General features: G+C 33.2%; 1 long non-coding RNA gene across 1 annotated transcript; it reads right to left on the bottom strand.

The window, feature by feature from the left end:
• Positions 1–3,382: 3,382 nt before the first annotated feature.
• LOC111408275 lies at positions 3,383–4,134 on the bottom strand. The gene is made up of 2 exons (XR_002705321.1): positions 3,992–4,134; positions 3,383–3,897 (listed from the first exon to the last, which is right to left on the bottom strand). It is a non-coding gene; the product is annotated as an uncharacterized LOC111408275 (long non-coding RNA).
• Positions 4,135–21,622: the final 17,488 nt, after the last annotated feature.

Raw genomic sequence — 21,622 nt, 5'->3', positions numbered from 1 at the left:
TAGTTAATGTCTTAACCTTGTCTTCCAACTTCTCATTGACACATTTTAACTCACTGATACTCTTAAGTGAATTCTGAATATTACTAGCATGTCTCTCTTTTTCTCTTTCAAGTTCATCAACCTTTTTGAGTAGGGCTTTATTGATCTTTTTGATTTTAAGACTCTCCTTGAACAAGAGTTGATAGGCCTCATGTATGTCTATGTCATCCTCATCCTCATTACTAGAATTATTGTTGTAAAGTTCATCATCAACCTTGTCACTCTCCTTATCAGATTCACTCTTAATAGTTGACACAAAAGCCATATAGTTCTCTTCATCTTCACTACTAGATGACTCCTGCCTGTCACTGGTCTCAGACTCGTTATCAGTAAGTGAAACAACTACGGCCTTACCCTACACTTTTTTTTTATTCTTCTTATTATAACTAGGGCACTCATTCCTATAGTGACCTATACCTTGACATTTATGGCACCTAACCAAACGTGGTTTATCACTAGAACTTTTATTGTTAAACCTTTCAGTTTTTTCTTTTGAGAATCTGCTAGGGACTCCACTTTTTCTATCATGAGGCTTTTTCCTATTCTTGAGAGCCTTTTGAAATTTCTTCACATAGTAACCAATTTCATCGTCCCTCAGAGACTCAGTATTGGAAGATTCATCCTCTTTGATGGATTTTAAAGCAATGGACTTTCCTTTCTTAGGTTGTGTGATAGTGAGTTCATAAGTTTGCAAGGATCCTACAAGTTCTTCAATTTTAACTTTATCTAGATCCTTACTTTCCTCAATGGCAGTAACTTTAGGCCTAAATCTCTCGAGTAAGGACCTAAGTACTTTTCTAACAATTTTAGACTCGGGAATTTTCTCGCCTAAATTGAAACTAGAATTAACAATATCATTCAATTTTGCATAAAATTCATCAAAGGTTTTGTCATCTTTCATCCTCACTTCTTCAAACCTAGAAGCTAGCATTTGTAATTTCGAGTTCTTTACCATTTTAGTTCCCTCATGTGTAGTTTCAAGAATATCCCACACCTCTTTAGCAGTTTTACACATTGACACTCTCCTAAACTCTTCGGGAGACACGGCCATAAACAAGGTATGAAGTCCCTTGCTATTCTAATTACACTCAGCTATCTCATCCTTAGTCCACAGTGATATATCGGTAAGGTTAACAGTTCCTGATACGATAGTGGAGGGAGGTTTCCAGCCATTTTGCACACTCAACCAAACATGCTCATCTAAGGACTTAAGAAATGCACGCATTCTAACCTTCCAGTAAGCATAATTACTTCCGTCAAAGTATGGAGGTACAGAAAGTGATTGACTCATCTAGACAACTATGGGTCAGGACTCGAGATTTGGCTCTGATACCACTTGAAAAGGCTATAATTCGACCCAACCAACACCTAGAGGGGGGTGAATAGGGGACTATGCGGAATTTAACAATTTAATTAAGTTATGCAACAAGTCACATAAATTAAACATTGTCCAGATTCATTCACATGATTTAACTACCTATATTGAATTGCCGGTTGAATTGAAATTGACAGAAAGCAATAAATAACACAAAAATTGTTGACGGAGAAAACCCAACTGGGTAAAAACTCCGGGTACAAGCCAGTAGGGATTCACTATAGAAGACTTCAACTTACAGTACGTCAGACATGACTGTATCTAACAACACTCTGACCTCCTTACTGTATCAACCAAAGCTCTCATGGATTTTGCAGATCTGTGCCAAAATCCTAGCCTTGTATTTCTTCTATTTTCCGTAAATCAACAAGAACTCCAGTTCTTCAATCAATCTCCTTCCCGGATCTTCAATCAACTGATCTTCTGGAAGTAGTGAGGATTTTTTTATAGGTGTTTTGTTTGAAAAGGTGTTTGATGTTTTTTTTTTTTTTTCAATAAATCATATGGTGAAGAGTTTTTCAATTTATCCTTTGGTAGAGAGGAAAATATTGTGCTATGTGTTTTGCCAAAGGTTGTTAATGAAAAGCGAAATTTTTGTTTATATAGTAGGTCGTTTGGTAGTATGGAGCGTTTAAAATTCACGAGGAAGGAAAATTACCAAACGCCGGATGATACTGTCGCTCGAGCGAAGTGCTGGCGAAACTCTAGCGACGCACTCTCGCTTGAGCGAAGTGGTGGCGAAACTCCAGCGACGCAAGTTCTGTTATTTAGGCTTGAGCGAGGTCAAGACGAAACTCTAGCACCAATCTTGCGCCATTTTCATCTTCAAAGCATCCAACTTTACCCTAGACCTATACATTAATTATTGCGAAATTGCAACACAAGTCCCTGCACTTTTAGACATTGACAAATTGGTCCTTGACTTTACAAACTCGACAAATTAGTCCTTTTGGTCACAGATTGCCAATTACAACATTTTCCTAACACCCTCCTTTACCACCCGTATCTTGAGCATAAGCCTTCTGTAGATTAATTTTCAAGGTGCTAATCATTTTCTCATTGTAATTTGCCCGTTGCTGCCAAGCATTGGCCTCTAAAGAAAATCGTTTCATTAGCAACTTAAGCTCCATATTCTTCTTTTTGATGCCTTCTACTTCTGCTTCTTTCCCCCGGAGTATTTGCAGGATTTTATTTTCAACATATGAGACCGTCAGTAGCTGGGTTGATCGAACCTTTTCTAAAATAGTTTGCCTCAATTGCTCGCCCTAAAAAGCACGAAAAACTTAAAGATATTCAATTACACAGAATTAATTGGGCATGCTAACATGAAATATGAAAAGGAGTTTCCAGCTTAGTTATCTGCATGAGAAAGATAATATTAGATGTTAAATCACTACTCCATGTTAAACATGATACCAATGCCATTATCCAAACCCAGAAATTGCACGTCTTCATGACAAATCCAGCAACCCAAATAAGATTAGAAACATAGCACGGTGGCAATACTCGAACGTGCAAACCCATGGATTAAATGGACAGGCCAATATGAACGTCATCTTAAATTGCAGTCAATCAACAGCAGCTAAAATTAAAGATGAAACGACTTGTAACAATTTTCCATTCACAGAAGTGAATAAATCAAAAGGTCGTCTAATTTAAAACTCCAATAATGACATCCTTCTCTCTCGATTGACACCTCATGGCAAGCCATGCTTTCACATCCCACAGTCAATTTGCACCAAAGATGAATGAATATCCATAAAAAGACATCTTCAAATGACAACATTATGCTAAGGTCCCTTAAAAGGCCTACCAAAAACCTCTCAATCAATCTGTGAGAAATGCCGTTATTTATAAGTAAAGACAACATATTTTAAGACTATGCAGTTTCCGATTTCATGCAATACAAGAAATAGTTTCCAATTGCAATAACACGAGTTAACAAAAATATATAAACACCACCAGAGATAATCAGAAAAAGAATTCCCTTAAAAGCTTCACTCTCCAATTTCAAGTTTGTACTGAGACATTTAAAAGCACATGCAGACATTTATATAGCTCATCAAAGCAAAATTTCTACATCCCAATGTACAATATTTAGATAATGAAAAATAAAATTAAAAAAATATTAACATTTCTTTGACACAAAATAAATAAAAATGTAGAACTGAAATTTCTCACCTGAAATTTGATATATCTATCAGTCTCGGCACCTTGCCTTTGAGAATCACGATCAAGACCATCGCCCACAAGCCCAAGAAGAGCCGAAGTTGGCTCCAACGACAACCCGAACCCGGTTGATACCTTTTGTGCCTGCAAGAATTCTACACAAGATATCTGGGAATTTTTATTATTAGAGTTCTCTAGAAAATCTTGCGATTTCCGGCTCTTTTTCTTGGACTCTAACCTGAAATTCGCTTGTAAATCCAGCTGGTTTTCTTCTTGAACAGGACCAGATGCCAATCCTTCCACTTGGAGTTGGACTAAAACCAAAAAGGATAAAACGAAAATGGGAATTATTAATTTTAATTAATTCTTAGAAATGTAATTAAATTAGTGAAAGAATAGAGAAAATACAAGGAGGCAAAAAGGAAGTGTGATGATCATGAAGATATAGGGTGTTGACTGCAGGTGAAATCTGACTGTCTGTGTTGTTGTATAAATCTCTGCAATGAAATAAATGATAAAATTAATTAATCCTGTAATTGAGAAAATAAACAAAAAAAAAAATTTGAGAAAAACTGCTTTCTTGGACTGTTTCTTTAATGAAGATCACCTGAAGCGTTTGGTTTGTTTTTATTTTTAGTGGTGGTGGTGGTGGTAGTGGTGGAGGTGGAGGTCGGAAAGAAGCCATGGCTGGCTACAGAGCGGTGGTGCGTGTATTTTATGCTGAGGTGGTTCCGGGGAAGAAAATTGCTCACCTGTGAAGTGTTGGAAAAAGAGAAATATAGAATGAGTTAGAGCTGGGCAAATATCTCGAACCGAACCGAATCAAACCCGACGGTTCTTCTCAAGTTAAATACCCGAACGGGTATCTGAATCAAGAACCGACGGATACGGTTCAGTTCTCAGTTTTAGACCAAGAACCAAAGAACCGAATAAGAACCAAATATTTCTAATTTTTTTTTAATATTGAATAAATCAAATTATTTTAATTTTTTCTAAACAAATTAGGTGATTAATTGATACTTTATCTCCTAAGCCCTAGCCTAGCTAGCTTGACCTAACCCAACCAATTTCTAGATCCAATTTTTTGGCTCAATTATTTGTTTCATTTCTAATTTTTTAATTTCTAATTTTTTTATTTTTAGCCCAAGTGCCATTTTTTGTTTTTATTCTTCCATTTTTTAGCCCAACATCCAAGTGATCCAACCCACTAATGACTAACCCTAAATAAATTACACACTTTATCACCTACACATAACACATCTGACATTCCAAAACTCAAATAGATGTATAGAACCTCCGAGTCCGAAGCTATGACCTCCATGCTCCGATGTCGACCTTCGACTGTTGATCATTTGAATAAGGTAGTGTGTAAGCTTCCCTATATGTGATTGGTAAATTAATCTTGTTGGACAACTTTTTATATAAATGATAAATTGGATTACGTTAATTTATAAAATTACGATTGAATGTGTTATTAGTTGTATTTATGTAGTGTTGTTATAAATGTTAAAAAATTTAATTATATTACAGAACTGAACGGAACCGAACCGATCCGAACGGAACCGAACGCGAACAGTTCCATAATTATATTTGGACCCGACGATTCTATTTACTAAATACCCGAAATTTTTGGTTCGTTTCGATTCCCTTTAAAACCGAACCGAACCGAACCGACTCACGCCCAGGCTTAAAATGAGTGGCTTCAGAATTTAAATTAACAGACCTAGGAGGTCCCCCATACTTTAGGAAATATGGCATTTGGGTCCCATTTTTATTTTTTATTTTTACTTTTCTTTTCTTTTTTCGTTTGGGAAACATATTCATCATCAAATGCTGTATTTGCCAAAGTCTTTACAATCATTATTTAAAAACTCTTTTTTCTTATATATTCATTTTCAATCATACATTCACATAATAAAAAATTTTACATGAATTTTACATTTACGTGTAAAATATTTTATTTTATGAATGTGTAATTGAAAATAATTGTCGAATAGGGACAAAGTTTGACAATCATTATTTCAATTCGGTTACCCAATTTTATGTACTCTTGTTTCCATTAACTAGAAATAATTGTTAATGTGACTATTAAAATTTAAATTTTAGCCTTTGTTTAGTTTTACTTAAAATTAAATTTTCAATAAATTTTAATAAAGTTAATGAAATATGTAATTTAAAAATTAATAAAAGTTCCGATTCTCATAAATTGTGCGGTTGAAAATAAATTTTAAAAAAATCGAACCAAACAAGTACATATATTGTTTTGTCTCATTCACTTTGACGTTCAATATGAGAGAAAGAATACGGAGGTTAAGTGGATTAACCAACATTAGAATAATAGCTACATCCGCAATTGCATGCATGATGAAAATTGTTAATTCTTGCAAAAAGAAATCGATGTGAGAGTAACTAAAAATAGAATGGTGTGCAGAGATTATGAAGGGGAAGTGATGGCATAATTGAATCTAATTCTTTGAAATGCCGTTCAGGCAGTGGAGAATTCGCCTCTACATGCTATTGAGGGTGCCATTGTAGCTAGGACATCTGATTTTATATGTTGTTCAGCTTACTTAGTCCTTGTTTATCCCCATGTTTTAAAATTCATTTTCAAGCATATTTTATGGGAATCCACAAACTTTTATTAGCTTTCAACCATAAATCTCATCAATTTTTATCAAAAATTATAAAAATATGATTTTATAGTTGTTTGTCCCCTCTTCAAGTTTGCTATCTCGAGTTCGACTAAAACGATGTGACTTGTAGAGTTCCCAAGTTTCATTGAAGACCTTGTACTCCGAGTGAGATCCAATTCTCACAACCCCTGAAATTTTAAAAATTTGTTTTCGTATAGCGGAAGATTGAACTCTAAAGGATTTTTTGGGCTCAGTTTGAATCCAAAATCGATCGACACCACAGAGAACCAACCCAAAATCACCGACAACTTTACCCACTCCGGTTGCTTTTATTACCTACGAAAGGACGCACAAACCTAGGTATTATTGTAGCCACAAAGGTTGAAGAAAACTGAAGAAAAAGAAGTCGAGGTAGGCAGTAGCACGAAGCAGAAGAGAAGAACGCAGGTAGGTTATCTCTCAAGGGGTTTTGCAATTCACACGGTCAAAAGAGGCTAAGCAATATATATTAGTTAGGGTAGATTTAGGTTAAGTAGTGGGCCAAGCCCAATAAAGTTCAATAGGTAATTAATAAGTGAGCTAGGTACAAAAGCCATCCAAAGAGTTAGGAGTCGGTCCACTAGCAACTATAAATGAATTAGGCTACTTCCAATTACCCATACTTGTTAAAGGTTTGGGTTGTTCCATTTGGGGTGTCGTTATTTCACTTCAATCTTTTGATCGATACAAACTAAGTACTAATGATTTAACATCATTGCCTAGGGAGTTATTGGATATCAAAACCTAACAAATCTCCAGCTTGATGCCTAATAAACCTGCAAGCAATCAAAATACACAATTAGTACTAACATAATCGAGGTAACCAATAAATTTAGGATCACAGAACTTACCTCGTATTTCGTACCTAAGACACATACCATATCTGCTCCATGAACTCACCAGAGCTAAGGTAAAAAACACTCAAGCAGGAGAACAAACAATTAAGAGCAAATAAAGATGCAATAAAGATATAACATAGGATAAATGAGCCCACGAACAACATATTAGCACTAAGTTAATCAACAAACAGCCAACACATATGCAAAAAATGCATAAATGACCCTACAAAAAGATCTCACCATACTTATCATATCCCATTCCGTATTGTTCACAATTCAAAAACACATATCCCCTCTCATTACTCACTAGATGGATCACTCATATGATGTTTAACTGGTAAATCACAATAGATCCTAAGTCCTCGGTATAATCCTCTATCAACACAATACTTCTCCCAACCTTAGTGGATTATGGGTCTCTACCTAATAGAAGTGATAGAAGTGTCTCTCTCACACTCCACCTAATCAGAGTCTTTCACAGATAAAGGATCCCAACATTTAATCACTTCTCCACTCGTGATCCAAATGTCACACTCCACGTCCCTATTACATACTATCAATGTACCCCTGGGCATCTATACTTCACATCACCAATAGATACACAACACACTTACAGCTAATGCATGCCAACCCATTATGCATGCAGTCAATTACATTAAGTAATCAAATAGCTCTCAAATTCATGCAAATGTACATATCAAACACATTTAAATGCAATAAAATTAAGCAATCACACACATGCAGAAATGATTATATATAGATGCACATTTAGTAACTAGGTTTACTCTCAGTAAACCTTACTGGGGTCATCACTTGACCCTATAGCCACATTTGCCTCACCTTTTGCTTACCCTTCTACTTTGGACGGTCTCTAATAAAGTACTTAGCTTTACGACAACTGTAACACCATCTACTACTGGACTTTCCCAACCCTTGCCCTTCTTATTACCACCCTCGTCACTTGAGTCACTATTCAAATTACTACTATCTTAAGTCTTGCCTAAACTCATTTGCTTAAACTTCATTCTACTCCTTATCATATGTATCTCACTACCCACTTATCTTCATTTTCAGTCTTAATTTTCACCTCCTTACTCTTAAGGGAATATATGACAATTTTGTGTGTTAAGGTATCCAGACCATACTTAATCGCATTCTTAGCCTCCCTGTATAAGTTAGGCATGGAATTCATAAAAATAATGGCCTTATATGTTTCAAACATCATCTCATCATAGTTAACAATATCTTGAGCAAGTTTGTTAAAAATATCTAAGTTGCATCAGATCCTTTGAAGGATCTATTATAAAATTGAAAAATCTTTCGAGTAGATACAACTTATTTGGAGTAACTTAAACAAAATAAGTCTTCCAACTATTTTCAAAGTTCTTTGTGGTATTAAGTCTACAACTTTTTTCAAAATTGCATCTAACAGAGGTAATATAATTGAAGTGTAAGCAAGCTCATCGACTTCTTCTTTTTTATTCTTTTGAAAAATTAGTAGAAAAACTACCATCAATGCCATTTGAAACTTTTTGTTGGATCAAAATATCTCTCATCTTTTGTCATCATATTGAAAAATCACATTTTCCGTTAAAAATTTTCAGATCAAAATTGTGAGTTGTCATTTTTATGAATCAATAAATAATACACTGAATCACAATTAAGCCACACAGGTTACACTATTCTAGATTCCCTGTGTTTCGTAAGATTCACAATCTTAATTCAAACGAGTAAGATCTATATATTCTAATGGAATTAATGATGCAACAAAGACATATGTCAACCAAACAATTTCACACACAGTATATCACAAAGATAATAAACTGATTTTTATCAGAATAAATACATTAATCACCTAAGAGAAAGTAATTCTTAACTTCTAGCACAAGCAATGGTTATCCCTACTTGATAACCACAATCCTATTATCACCCTACACGATGACGCATTAATGCTGAAATTTAATCGGGATAAGCCAATTTATCAAAGCGAACCACATTTGAAGGTCCATAAAATCAAGAGATGCGAATATGCTACTTTAAGGCCATTCTATTTGTCCTAAAGTTTCAGCAAATGTGCTAATATGATTGACCAAAAGATCACAAGCCAAGCATCCAGGGGTAAAACCATCCATAATTCACTGTATAACCTGAAACACAAAATTAATGATATTAATATGTTTAGAATGATAAAATGAGCAAACTGTCTGAAGGGAGCTCTTCCAAAATTGTCACCACAGGTCGTCGATGCTGCCTCAATGTGTCACCTAGGAAAAAGTGTCGCCACTACCTCAACGCGTCGTCTAGGAAAAAGTGCCTCTGCTTATTTAGTATGGGTAGGCCTTCGTTTCTCCGGTCGGTGGTTGATTTGGCCAAATCAACAATTACAGTTTTGGCCTCTTCAAGAAAAAACACGATCCGGATGTTTCTTAGTCGATTTTGGCTAGAAAAATCCAATACCAAGCTCTGATACCAGATGTAAAGTGGAAGATTGAACACCAAAGGTTTTTTCAAGTTCAGTTTGAATCTAAAATTGATCGACAGCACAAAGAACCAACCCAAAATCACCTATAATTTCACCCACTCCAATCGCTTTTATTATCCACAAAAGGATGCATAAAAGAAGGTGTTATTGTAGCCATATAGGTGATAGCAACAAAGGCTGAAGAAAACTAGATGAAGAAGAAGCTAAGGCAGAAAGTAGCATGAAGCAGAAGAGAAGAACGCAGCGAGGTTATCTCTCAAGGATTTTACAATTCACACGGTCACAAGGGGCTAACCAATATATATTAGTTATGGCAAATTTAGGTTAAATAATGGGCCAAGCCAATAAAGCAATTAATAAGTGGGCTAGGTACAAAAGCCATCTAAGGAGTTAGGAGTTTGGCCATGAGCAACTCTAAATGAATTAGGCTACTTCAAATGGCTCACACTTGTTATACGTTTGAGTTGTTCCATTTGAGGTGTCGTTATTTCACTTCAATCATTTGGTCGATGCGATTGAGTACTAATGATTTAACATCACTGCCTGATGAGTTATTGGGTATCAAATCCCAACAATTTTATTTTATTTATTTTATTGTATATGATAATTTTTTATTTAATATTAAAAATATCTTGCTTTGGAAAAAAGTTTCTTAATTAAATTGTGTAGCCTTTAATTCTGAATCTTGGCTCCACCACTGCTCCGAGCATGACTAATGTGAACAAATTACAATGAAGAATGCAGCGTAGAATTTTTGAACCTTAGTTTGACTTTATGTTATATGATCAATTCTTTTGTTGCATGTTTGAGATAAATTTAAACACGTGTCTAAATAGTTAAATGGAGTACGATGATAGTTCATTTCTTTGAATAAAGAACTAGTCATGAAGAAATGAATTCAGCCTTAATCGAGTGGCCGTGACTAATGCCAAATTATGCACATGGTTTTAATCACTTTCCCAAGGTTGAGATGAGTAGTATTGACCCAAATCAAGGAATTTTGAATATAGTCGGGACCACTCAATTAGTGAAGTTAGACAAAAAGAAATGAACCTATCTTTGTTCATCATGGATTAAGACGGAGTTAGGCAATCAACCCATAGGGAAGATTGTAGCAGCGGTCCATAACCTCTTCAATTTTGCAGACTTTATCATAATATTCAATTTGTGCTAGCAGAGCTCCTTTTTACAAATATGTATCTGGAGTCCAAATTGATGAAACCCATCCACTTTTCGTTTAGTTGACCAAGAAAATAATTTTCACCACATTATTAATTATTTCTATAAGGATAAAATGATAATTTTATCTCTTTCCATATAAAAACAATTAAATGAAAAAAAAACGTCATCATCTTTCACCCTACCCCATCCCTACCCCTACCCAAAACCAAACACGTCTACCTATTACTGCCTATAGCCCCTGGTTGTCGCAACCAAATCATAGCTGCCACCACCTCTACTACCATCTTCACCACTGTCAAATGAAACCCAAATAAAAAATCATAATCATAATCAAAATCGAACTTTTTAATATGGAAAAAACATATCCATCTCTACCTACAACCCCACCACCACCACCAAGATACGAAGAAGTTAACTGGTTTTCCACCACAACCTCGCCTCAATGAATCTGAAAAAATCGAAGCCTAGATAAGTTTAGGTGACAAAACCACCACATCACCACCATCACCAAGTTGATGAGGAGGCTGAATGCATTTTAGATTTGGAGACAAGCACCAACTCCAATTGTAGCGGCAAGTTAGGCTTGGGGAAAGAACAAAATGCCTCAGAATAATTGAAGCTATTTTGGATAATGTTTCGCCATGAATTAGAGCACCTAGGTAAGACAAACCACCTTGCAACGGCGCACAATCATTAGTATCACTAGAGTTTCCGAATTTTGTTGCTGGGCCACACGTCTCGTATGGATTTAAGGGCCAATTTTGATCTTCATATGATGTTGATTGTGTCAATTAATTGTGTGTGATGTGTTTGTAGAATGAGATGCTGGCTAGGAGATAAAATTTTCGACGAATTGGATGCTTGATAGTGGCAGTAGCCGTGATCTTTTTCTGGTTTGGGGTGGGTTGGTGGGGGAAGATGAGGAGTTTTATTTATTTTATTTAATTTTTAATTTTCTCTAGAGATAATATACAAACTTACAATTTATCCGCTCTCAATTTGGTCAAAATTGATTAAAATCCAATTTTCTTAGTCATCTAATGGTCAAATGGATGGTTTTCATCCCTTTGGACATTGGTTTCATATTCATGAAAAGTTAGGGAGCTCCACTGATGCAAACTGACGATTAAGATAAAGGCTGCAAAAATTAAAAAGATTAAGGACTGCTCTGTAATTTTCCCAACGATATTGTAATGAGCTCAATTTAGACAAATTATATTCAAAAGATACAAGTTCAAAATTTTCAGAGAAATACAAGTATAAAATCCAAATTTGAACTATTAGTCGAAGCTAAGTGCTTACGGAAAAAAAACCACGAACATGAATAAAAAGGAATAACTTTTCAAATAAGCTATAAAAGTTTTTATAAGCAAATAAAGTAATAAGAGAATTATATGAAACAAAATTATTAAGTTTTTATTTAGTTATGTGCACTAGAAATACTGTGAAAGTGACCACAAGCACTTAAGAAATGTTATACTCCCTTTTATCTCACAAAAATATGCTTACTTTCATTTTTCCTATGTTCCAAATTATAGTTCATATTTCTTGTTGAAAGTATAGTTGATTTTTTAGTTTTAGCAGTGGATAGATATTCCTGAAAATGGAAGTGGATCCAACCACAAAAACTCAGAGATATACAAGTATAAAATCCAAATTTGAACTATTAATCGAAGATAAGTGCTTATGAGGAAAAAAAAAAAAGCACGAACATGGACAAAAAGGAATAACATTTCAAAATAAGCTATAAAAGTTTTTATAAGCCAATAAAGTAATAAAAAGAATTATATGAAACAAAATTAATTAAGTTTTAAATTTAGTTATGCGCGCTAGGCATACTATGAAAGAAACCATGAGCACTTAAGAAGTGTTATAGTCCCTCTATCTCACAAAAATATGCTTATTTTCCTTTTTCGTATGTTTCAAAATATAAGTCACTTTTCCTTTTTGAAATATATAATTTCTTAATTTTCAAAAAGGAAATAATACATGTTAAATCATACATTTGAAATTAGGTGGTATTATTAAGATTTGAGACCAAGAATTGAAGAACAATTGTAAAATTCTTCAATTAAAGAAAAAATTTCAGATTTTTAGCCAGGGGTAAAGATGAGACGAAAATTAATTCAAAGCTTAAATGAAGACAAGATGATTTTATCGAGTCAATATTGAAATTTTACAATCTTGAGAAAATGGAATTGAAATAAAAATTTGAAGAAAATATGAGATTAAAAGTTTAAAAACAAATACAAGGTTTCTAAACTTTGTTGAAGATGTTTTATATTCTACTAAAACACACTTGAGAAAAACTTGAACTTTCATCTTCTTATATAGATGAAATTTGGACTTGAAATCTTCTTGTATTGAATTGAAGAATCTTGAAGGATGATATGGGGAACAATAATATTTGTCCTTGTTTTGTCTGTCTTGAACTTTTGGGACCACCTACTTTAATAAAGAGGGAATCTTTCTTTATTGAAGTTACTGTCTTCTACTTTTGATTGTCGGTAGTTCTGGAAGAAACAACTTTTGAGGTGGAAGATACATTTTAAATAATACATTTATTGAATTATGAACCTAGTATTTTCTGTATTCATCAAGGTAACTGGTCCATGTAATCATTTTGAAATCTTTTTGAGTATCTTGAGCAATCAATTCATCAATATCTAACCTATAGCAATCATCTTCATTGCTCTAATAATAGTTTGTTTCTGAATCTGATTGAGATGAGAAATTCTTTGTTGATTTTGATTCTTTGAAGAGGCTTCAGTTAAGTTAGTAATTTTTTCGAAAATAATTGTCAACTCTTCTGGAGTTTCATATTGATTGAGCATGGCTAATAGCCTTGATTTTTTCTATAAGGAAATCGACGTGCTTCTCTTGATCTTTTTTAGAGATTTTTGGGACAATAATATTTTTTTTCTTGAATCCATGAGCTAACAGCTTTGGGGTAGCAATTAGTTTCATGAAATTTTGACCACCATTTTATTTTGAATCTAAAGACAATTTTCTTAATACAGTAATTTGAATCTGTATTTTGAATGATTTGGAAATCCCATCAGAAAATCCAAGAAACCTTGAGAATGAGGGCAAACTGAAACATAAGATTTTCTAGAGGCTTCAAAATCGTTTTGGCCTCAATTTGAAGTGTTCAAATCCTTGATGAGTAGGATTGGGTAAAATTGACTCATTAAGTCGAAAACAATTCAACTACGTTTGAAATCATTTGGGAAAACTATTTGAACACGCTTGATGAAAAAGAATAAACTAGGAATGAGTTATTGATCTAAAGTAGAAAACATTGAACCAAGCGTCTTTGTAATCAAAATAATTGAAGCGAGATTCGAATGTATCATCATTAGATAATCGCTTTCTTTTCTCCTCTCATGAGTGTTGTCCCCAGTCTTCGTAAGACAAAACCCTTTGAATATAAATTTTTGATAAAACAATATGACTTGATTCTTGTAGGTTTGAAGTGTGGGTTACTATAGCATATCCTGATTTGGTAATGACCGCTTCATAATAATCCCTGATCTTTTTGATATTTCGGGTGTGAAATGAAGGAAAAATATCTTTGAGACAATCTTCAAGAGATGAATACCTGTGAGTCTAGGATGATTCCATCTAAAAAATTGGATAACGAAGGGGTTTTGTAAAATAATGAATGGCCTTTTGAGGGTTAATGTCTGGCAATTAATTTTTCAGATCCGATTAGAACAACTTTTTCAAAGTTTGAGTGTTTAGTTTCTTCAGAAATTTTCTTGTTTGATTGAGTGTTTTGAAAAAGATTTTTGGAAGCAAGGGTAGTTTTTCGAGAATTAGAATATGATCCATGTGAATTTTGAATGTAATCTTCTATTGATAGTAAAGAAATAGATGTTTTCTTATTTTTTTTCCTGGAGGAAGAAGACTTCATATCTCACAAATGTTTTACTCAAGATTTTTCTTTTGCAGAAACTCTGTTGTTAGGAATTAAATTAAGGATTGTGATTATTTACCAATTTTATTTATTAAATTCATTGGTAGAAGAAAGTGTTCCATAATAATTAGATATATTTCCATCATCTAATTACTTGCTAGCCTCTCTAAAGTAATAATAAAATTTCACATTTCGATGAACCATCAAAAAAAGTATTTTGTTAGATAACAAATATAAAATTTAATAATTACCATTTCCATACAATGATGAACAGTGTAGCTTAAAAGGCTAAAAAATAAATTCATTTGTCTTGTCATATATAATTAACAGTCATATTTGGCACGTTATATTACATATTGCTAAAAGACGGATTTTGTGGTCGGTGATGTGCCAAAAAAATAAATAAATAAATAAAATAAAAATTCATTTATAGTCACAACTTTAGTTTAATTCAATTTCGTCACTGAAATTTTCATTTTATTTCGTTCCTGTCTTGATTTAACTATTTAGTCATCGCGTTAAAATATATCTATTAAAATTTTGATAATTTAAAATTACAGTGAAACAACAAAATTTTAATGATGAGACAATTAAGTAGAACATCAAGTTGAGACAACAAATTAGAATACATTCCTATCATGCACATTGCTCCTAATTTTTGTCTTTTTCACTTTTTAGACAAGACTCGACTTACCTTTGTCACCCTTTTCCATAACCTTTTAAACTTGTAATTTTTTCAAAAATAAAAAAATAAAGAAAAAGAAAGAAAAAGAAAAAGAGAACACCATTATCCAAGTTCACAATACATTCCATAATTTCAAAATATGATCTTTACCAAGGAACCATGCATAGCACTGAGAGTGGCTCTAGTTTGCCTAAACTCAACTTTATTCAGTTCAATATATTGCGAGCACGGTTGTCAATATTGGACTTTGCTTTTGGCTTCACTCCTCTCATGTGTTCAAGTCGGTACATTCCACCTATCTAAATTCAAAACATAATTTCAAATTTAATTTTTTCCTTTCTCATCTGCATGCAAGCAACATAGTTTCACAAGTATTAACCAATTTATTAAAAACAGGTTCAACCATTGACCTGGAAAAGATAAATCATTTATGGTCAGAATAACTGGGAATCAAAATAATAATAACATTCTTTTCTATTTTGTTTAGGAACAAAGAAAGGTCCAGTTTTCAGTTTCAAAAACGCAATTTACACACTACATAACCAACAATCTGCTAAGTCATCTACATTGTTTCTATATTTTCAAATTGCAGTAATTCTTAATTACCATATTGTTCTATTACCCTTCATTCCATGAGATTGTATCTCAGCCATTCTGAATAAGATTTAATCATCCAAAACAATGACTTTCTATGTGCTCCATTTCTTATTTAGGATTAATGAAGTTACCACTATTTCAATTTTTTGACCAACAGAAATTTGCATACTGGTCATCTCGGATCGTATGTTTGTAAGTATGGATTGTATTGCAAGTATGGACAATTCTGTTTTAAAAAAAAAAAAAAAAAAAAAATTCAGATAATCTAGAGTGCCCAGTAATAATCTCAATATAATGAGTAGTAGTCCGACATTTTCACAGGTCGAAATTATTAAGATTGGGTTCACACTTTTCACTTGGAAGCCCAGTAGAGATTATTCCCATAATTCTTCCAAAGGCAAGTCATGTTTGCTAACGATCGGTTGAAGGAAAAATTCCACAAACAAGTCACTCTCAGTAACTTCAATAAATGCATCATATCCTGTCATATAAACCGTTGCATGACGAAGGCATCTCCCCAAAACTTTTTTTCCGTCATTAATTGTTGCATGTGGATCATATCTCATCTTGATAAATCATCGAGGTGAAAACATCTTCCACAAGCATGTCATTATCATCAATGTCGAGATTTCTCATATCATATTGTTTCTAATTTCTTGCTTCTTTTCATTTCTTGTCTGACAATGAAATCAAGAATAACAAGTAGATCAGATAAAATAAAAAATAAAAATCAAAGAAAAGTTAGAAATAATTTAAATTAATATTAAATAAAATAATTATTGGCAAAGGCACCAAAAACATGTTGCTTAATTTTTATTTCAAGTGTACAATGTCAATTAAAGAAGTAGAATCGTTCCCACTAGAATTATCTATGAAACTATGAAAAACTTCTATTCGAATATGAAAATAAAAAATAATTTTAATTTTGATAATAATTGTTGGAAAAAATGTACCGAAGGGTTGACTTTGGCATAAATTTTGAATGGAACTCAATTTTTTTTTTTTTTTTTGAAGATCAAGATTGATTTGTGTTCTCCTCCGTGAAAATACCGAAATCATATATTTACTTATCAAGAATGATGCTTGGGTGAATGAGAATTTGGAGCTTAAAGTGATGCATTGGAAGATGTTTTGTATTGGAAGGATAACTATTTTAAAGTTATCCTACATATGAAAATAGATAAAGGCAATGATAACTTTAAATATGATTATACTTTGAAAGGATGTAATCATGTATAGCATAGAAGCTCTCTTTATGTGCGCATACTGGAGAGTTCAAATCACGGACAGAAATACGTTTTAGACTTTGAACTTGTGTGCGTGCACAACTTGCATGCACGAATGTCGAATCGAATTGACTAAAAATTGGCCCCTTATGAGGGTCCACATTTTGCCTTTATTTTCAAATTCTCTTAACTCCTAAAACTCATATGATTATGTCCATGTTAATGAAGAAATTAATAGCTAGCTTAATGACATGACTTCTAGCCAGGTAATTCTCCTTTACTGCCTTTTTATTTAGTCATTTTTCGTCCCTTGCAGGCACACGGAAATCTTTCTTCCCTGGGTAAAAATTGTCTTCTGCCTGCATACATAAATTTTACTTTCTGTCAAGGTCTTGGTGATAGTGTTCAAGATACTAAGTCAGTTCACATGAATAGTATCTACAATGCTCGTACTTTACTTGTTTTCGTTGTATCCTAAAAAACAGACGCTCAAACGAAACCTCAAACACTTACGGTGAGAGGACGAATCTATTTTAAAGAAATTGTGTTTATATAGGACTCAGTTGAAAGTTCTTTTACTCTTTTAATTATTTCAATTTTAGATTATTTGTTCTGTTCTTACTGTAATTAATAAAATCATTTTAATCTGCAATATTTGGCTAACAATAATAATTATTATAAATCTATGAGAACAACTAAAAAGTGGGCAAGTAGACAAAATAGGGTTTCGACTTGTGTATCAAAAGTGTTAGGATTCATGAGTTCACTTTAATTATTCCATTAATCTCAATCACCAGTTTCCGATAATAATTTAATATGCATAGCCAATCATATTCTCCTAAATTAATTGATTTACCTCTCTTGGGTTGAAACAATATCTACTCAATCAAGTGAACGCATTATATTTACGTGAATCGTGGTAAACCTCAATTAAAAGCATTCATTCACTAAAGAATTCAATTAAAGACCACAAATCTAGTACAAATATATTCCTACATTCTATTCAAATCTTGATTTTTGCACATGATCTAAATAAATAACTCACCCCTCGGCTCGTTCATCGTTTGCTATTAACAAATTCAATCAAGTAGTTATGCAAAATAACACCACTTGTTAGAGAATAACGAGGTATATGACAAAATATGAAGTAGTGATCATAACAGAAGAAAAACTCAAAATATTTGATAATGGAATGAAGAATTATTATAAAGGAGAAATAATTACAAAGATTGTGTTTTTATTAGAATTCTAATGAAGTCTAACTTATTCTAACTATGAAGAAGAACTAATTATATATAGGAGTACATGTTAAACTCTAATGAGAGTCTTAAAGATGGAAATAACATCAAAAATCGAATGGAATAAAGAAAATAATCTTGGATTGGACAAGTGTGGCAATCGAGTGCCAAGCAGGGCCCAGCTATCTGCTAAAAATTTCATCCAGTCGATCGAGCGGTTAGCTAGCGACAATGCAACGTCTTTTCCTAATTGATCCATATTATAACCTCTTTAAAGTCCAATTCAACAAATTCACAAATACCCAATGAAATTTGGGTCAAACTTTTCAATATTTGTAAATCAACGAATTAATGATCAAGTAATAGAGTCATAATTAATAGAAGTACAAACAATCCATAAACATCAATTGAAGATCAAAACACAATAATCAAAATTAAAATTCAAAACTAGGTTTCATCATTCGTCCCAATTTTTTGTTTAATTACACATCACATGAGAAGAAAAATAAAAGAAAGATTTGGATTACATAATTGGGTTTAATGAAAACGAAAAAAAATATAAAGATCTTACACCAAAAATCCACATTATTTCTTGAAAGATCTTGAAATCCTAACATTTTTTCCTATCCTTTTTCTCCTCTAATTTTCTATTGTGGAACCATACTTTCCCTTCAATTTGACATAGACGAGGTTCTTATATAGTGATAAGAGTGCCTTAGAAGTTGTACTTCAAAATCGAGTAAAAAAATCAAACCGTTGTTTGGAGTCAAGCCTTTTCTTGGACCTCAAATTGAAGTCCAAAAATCATACCTTTTCCTCTTATTTATCTATGTGGAAATATGCCACACACTACACATTTAAAATAATTCATTTTTTACATTTCCATTTCATTTTCACTCATTATACTACAAATTTTATAGAATTTCTCAAATTTCGAAAATATATCTATTTACATATATATTATACATGGGCCTAAACCACGTGTAACAAACAAGCCCCAACTTACACCTCAAAACCCAACACGACCCAATTTACGCCTCAAAGCCCATAACGCCAGTTCCTCTTTCTAGTACAACATCAAGAAATCATCCCAAAAAAATCAAAACCTGGAAATTCATCTCCAAATCAAAACCAAGAAATGTTCAAATCACCACATGAAATTTACTATATTTATCTCAAAATGTGATTCCACCGTATTCTCCGTCCAAAATTTCTTCTTTAGCCCACCACATTATCGTATTTCTGGCTTTGAAAACTCGTTATATAATCCCTAATCACCAATCCTGTAATCTCATTATTCCAAATCCAATATCAAGTTGATCTTCCACTCAATTGTAAGTGTTATGCCCTAAATCCAATCGATTTAGATTGTAAAAGCTTTTAATATGTTTAGTACATTTAATTTTGACGAGATCTATTATTTATTCAAATTAATTTTGTGATAAATAATATTAAATAATAGAATCTGAATATCCAAGTTTAAGTGATTTGTTAATCACAAGGAGTTGTGATTGTGAGATACAAATTACGTATGATTGGATCTTGAACAAACCGTGGTCGTAAGTAATAACGAGATTCGGATATCGTTAATATAGATAGACTATCACGTGTGGCATTTCTTGCTTGTGAAGTAGCTGGTCTCACGAGCTAAAGTGTGGTGACACTTAAATGAACACGTGGATGTTTTGTTATAGAACAAAACATTGGAGACCCGCTAAGAGATTTCACATGGATAACTATTTGAGCGTCAGTGGTTAATCTCTAACGTTCGGTAGTGAAATTGGTCCTATGACTTGAGGTCATCATAGTGCCTTGTATGAGGACAATCATGTTTTGACGGTGTTGGATGTTGCTTTACCAAAAGCCGTTAATACGACATCGTTCGGGTATGTCAAGAACCATATGAAAGTTGTGAATGATCAATAGAGGATTCGTCACTCTTAGATAGTAAGAGATTGTGATCTGCATTTCATTCAATTAAGTCAATAACAAAATCCTTGGCCAATGTATACATATAAATCGAAAAGGAGTTTTCGACTTATATTAGCTTAATAGTAGAATGAAATATATGATCAATAATCGAGATTGACACACTTCCATATCTCGTAGTTGATCTGATCATATTGACGAATGTATTATAGTTTCATGGTAAACGAACAGTTTTGGTTTTGTCATACCACGTGACATTTCCCGTCACATGTGTTGTCGTGATACATTGTTAGATGTCAATCTGGGACAGCAAGTGTGAATTTGTGATAAATTAAAAGGGTGTTTAATTTATCAGTTTTGATTAGACCAAAATAATATTTCACATCGTTAGGCATCGTAGTCGAGAACCTAATGGATCGCACACAAAAGAGAGTTGGAAGATTACAAATTGCCAATTAATTAATTTAATAATCGTTTGATAAATTAATTAATTGGATTGGTTATTTATATTCCTGAATTAATTAATTGAATTAATTAATTCACGGACCGAGTTTAATTAAATGGATTAATTAAATATTGAACCAGACGGGGCCGAACCCGTTTGGGTTTATATAAATACATGACTAGGGTTTGAGATCCATATGGTTTTCATTATTCTTGCTGGCATAAGAGGAAAAATTCTAGCAGTTGCAATCTATTCTCTGTGTGGATTTCATTGGAGGCTGGACAATTTGATAGCTGTGAGAGGCAGATTCAAGTTGTTAGATAAGAATAACGCAAAGGAGTTTGCAAAATCAAGAAAAATGTATATTTCTCATCACAGTTCTTATCTAAATACGAAGCTAAATCCTGGTGGGAATTGAAACTGTTTATTTTCGCTGTGCATGTTTAAGTAAATTCACAACAGCGGTATCAGAGCCAACTTTGTATTTGTTAGTAATTGATTTACATAATGATTAAATTAAAAGTTGATTTAATCATGTTTATCCATGAATCTAGCATTTGTAGTTTTAATTTTATTTCTTCAAAATCTGATTTTGAAAAAAAAAAATTTGGATCGAGGCGACGGTGGCGGAGGCGCGCAGGCGCCGCCTACAGCAGCACCTTTGCCGCTGCTACAGGTGGTAGGGCTACTGCCTTCCAGGCGGCATCGTCCCTGCCGTCTATTAGGCGAGGCGGGCGCCGATAAAAAGAAAAAGAAAAAAAAATTAGGGTTTCACAGGGTTGGTTGGAGGCGGGGGCTTTCATTGCAATTAATGTAATTGTAAGC

This window comes from Olea europaea, chromosome 13 (assembly GCF_002742605.1).
Source record: "Olea europaea var. sylvestris chromosome 13, O_europaea_v1, whole genome shotgun sequence".
In the NCBI taxonomy this organism is placed as follows: domain Eukaryota; kingdom Viridiplantae; phylum Streptophyta; class Magnoliopsida; order Lamiales; family Oleaceae; genus Olea; species Olea europaea.
The sequence above is the reverse complement of the archived record's forward strand: the minus strand, read 5'-3'. Positions and strand labels throughout refer to the sequence as shown.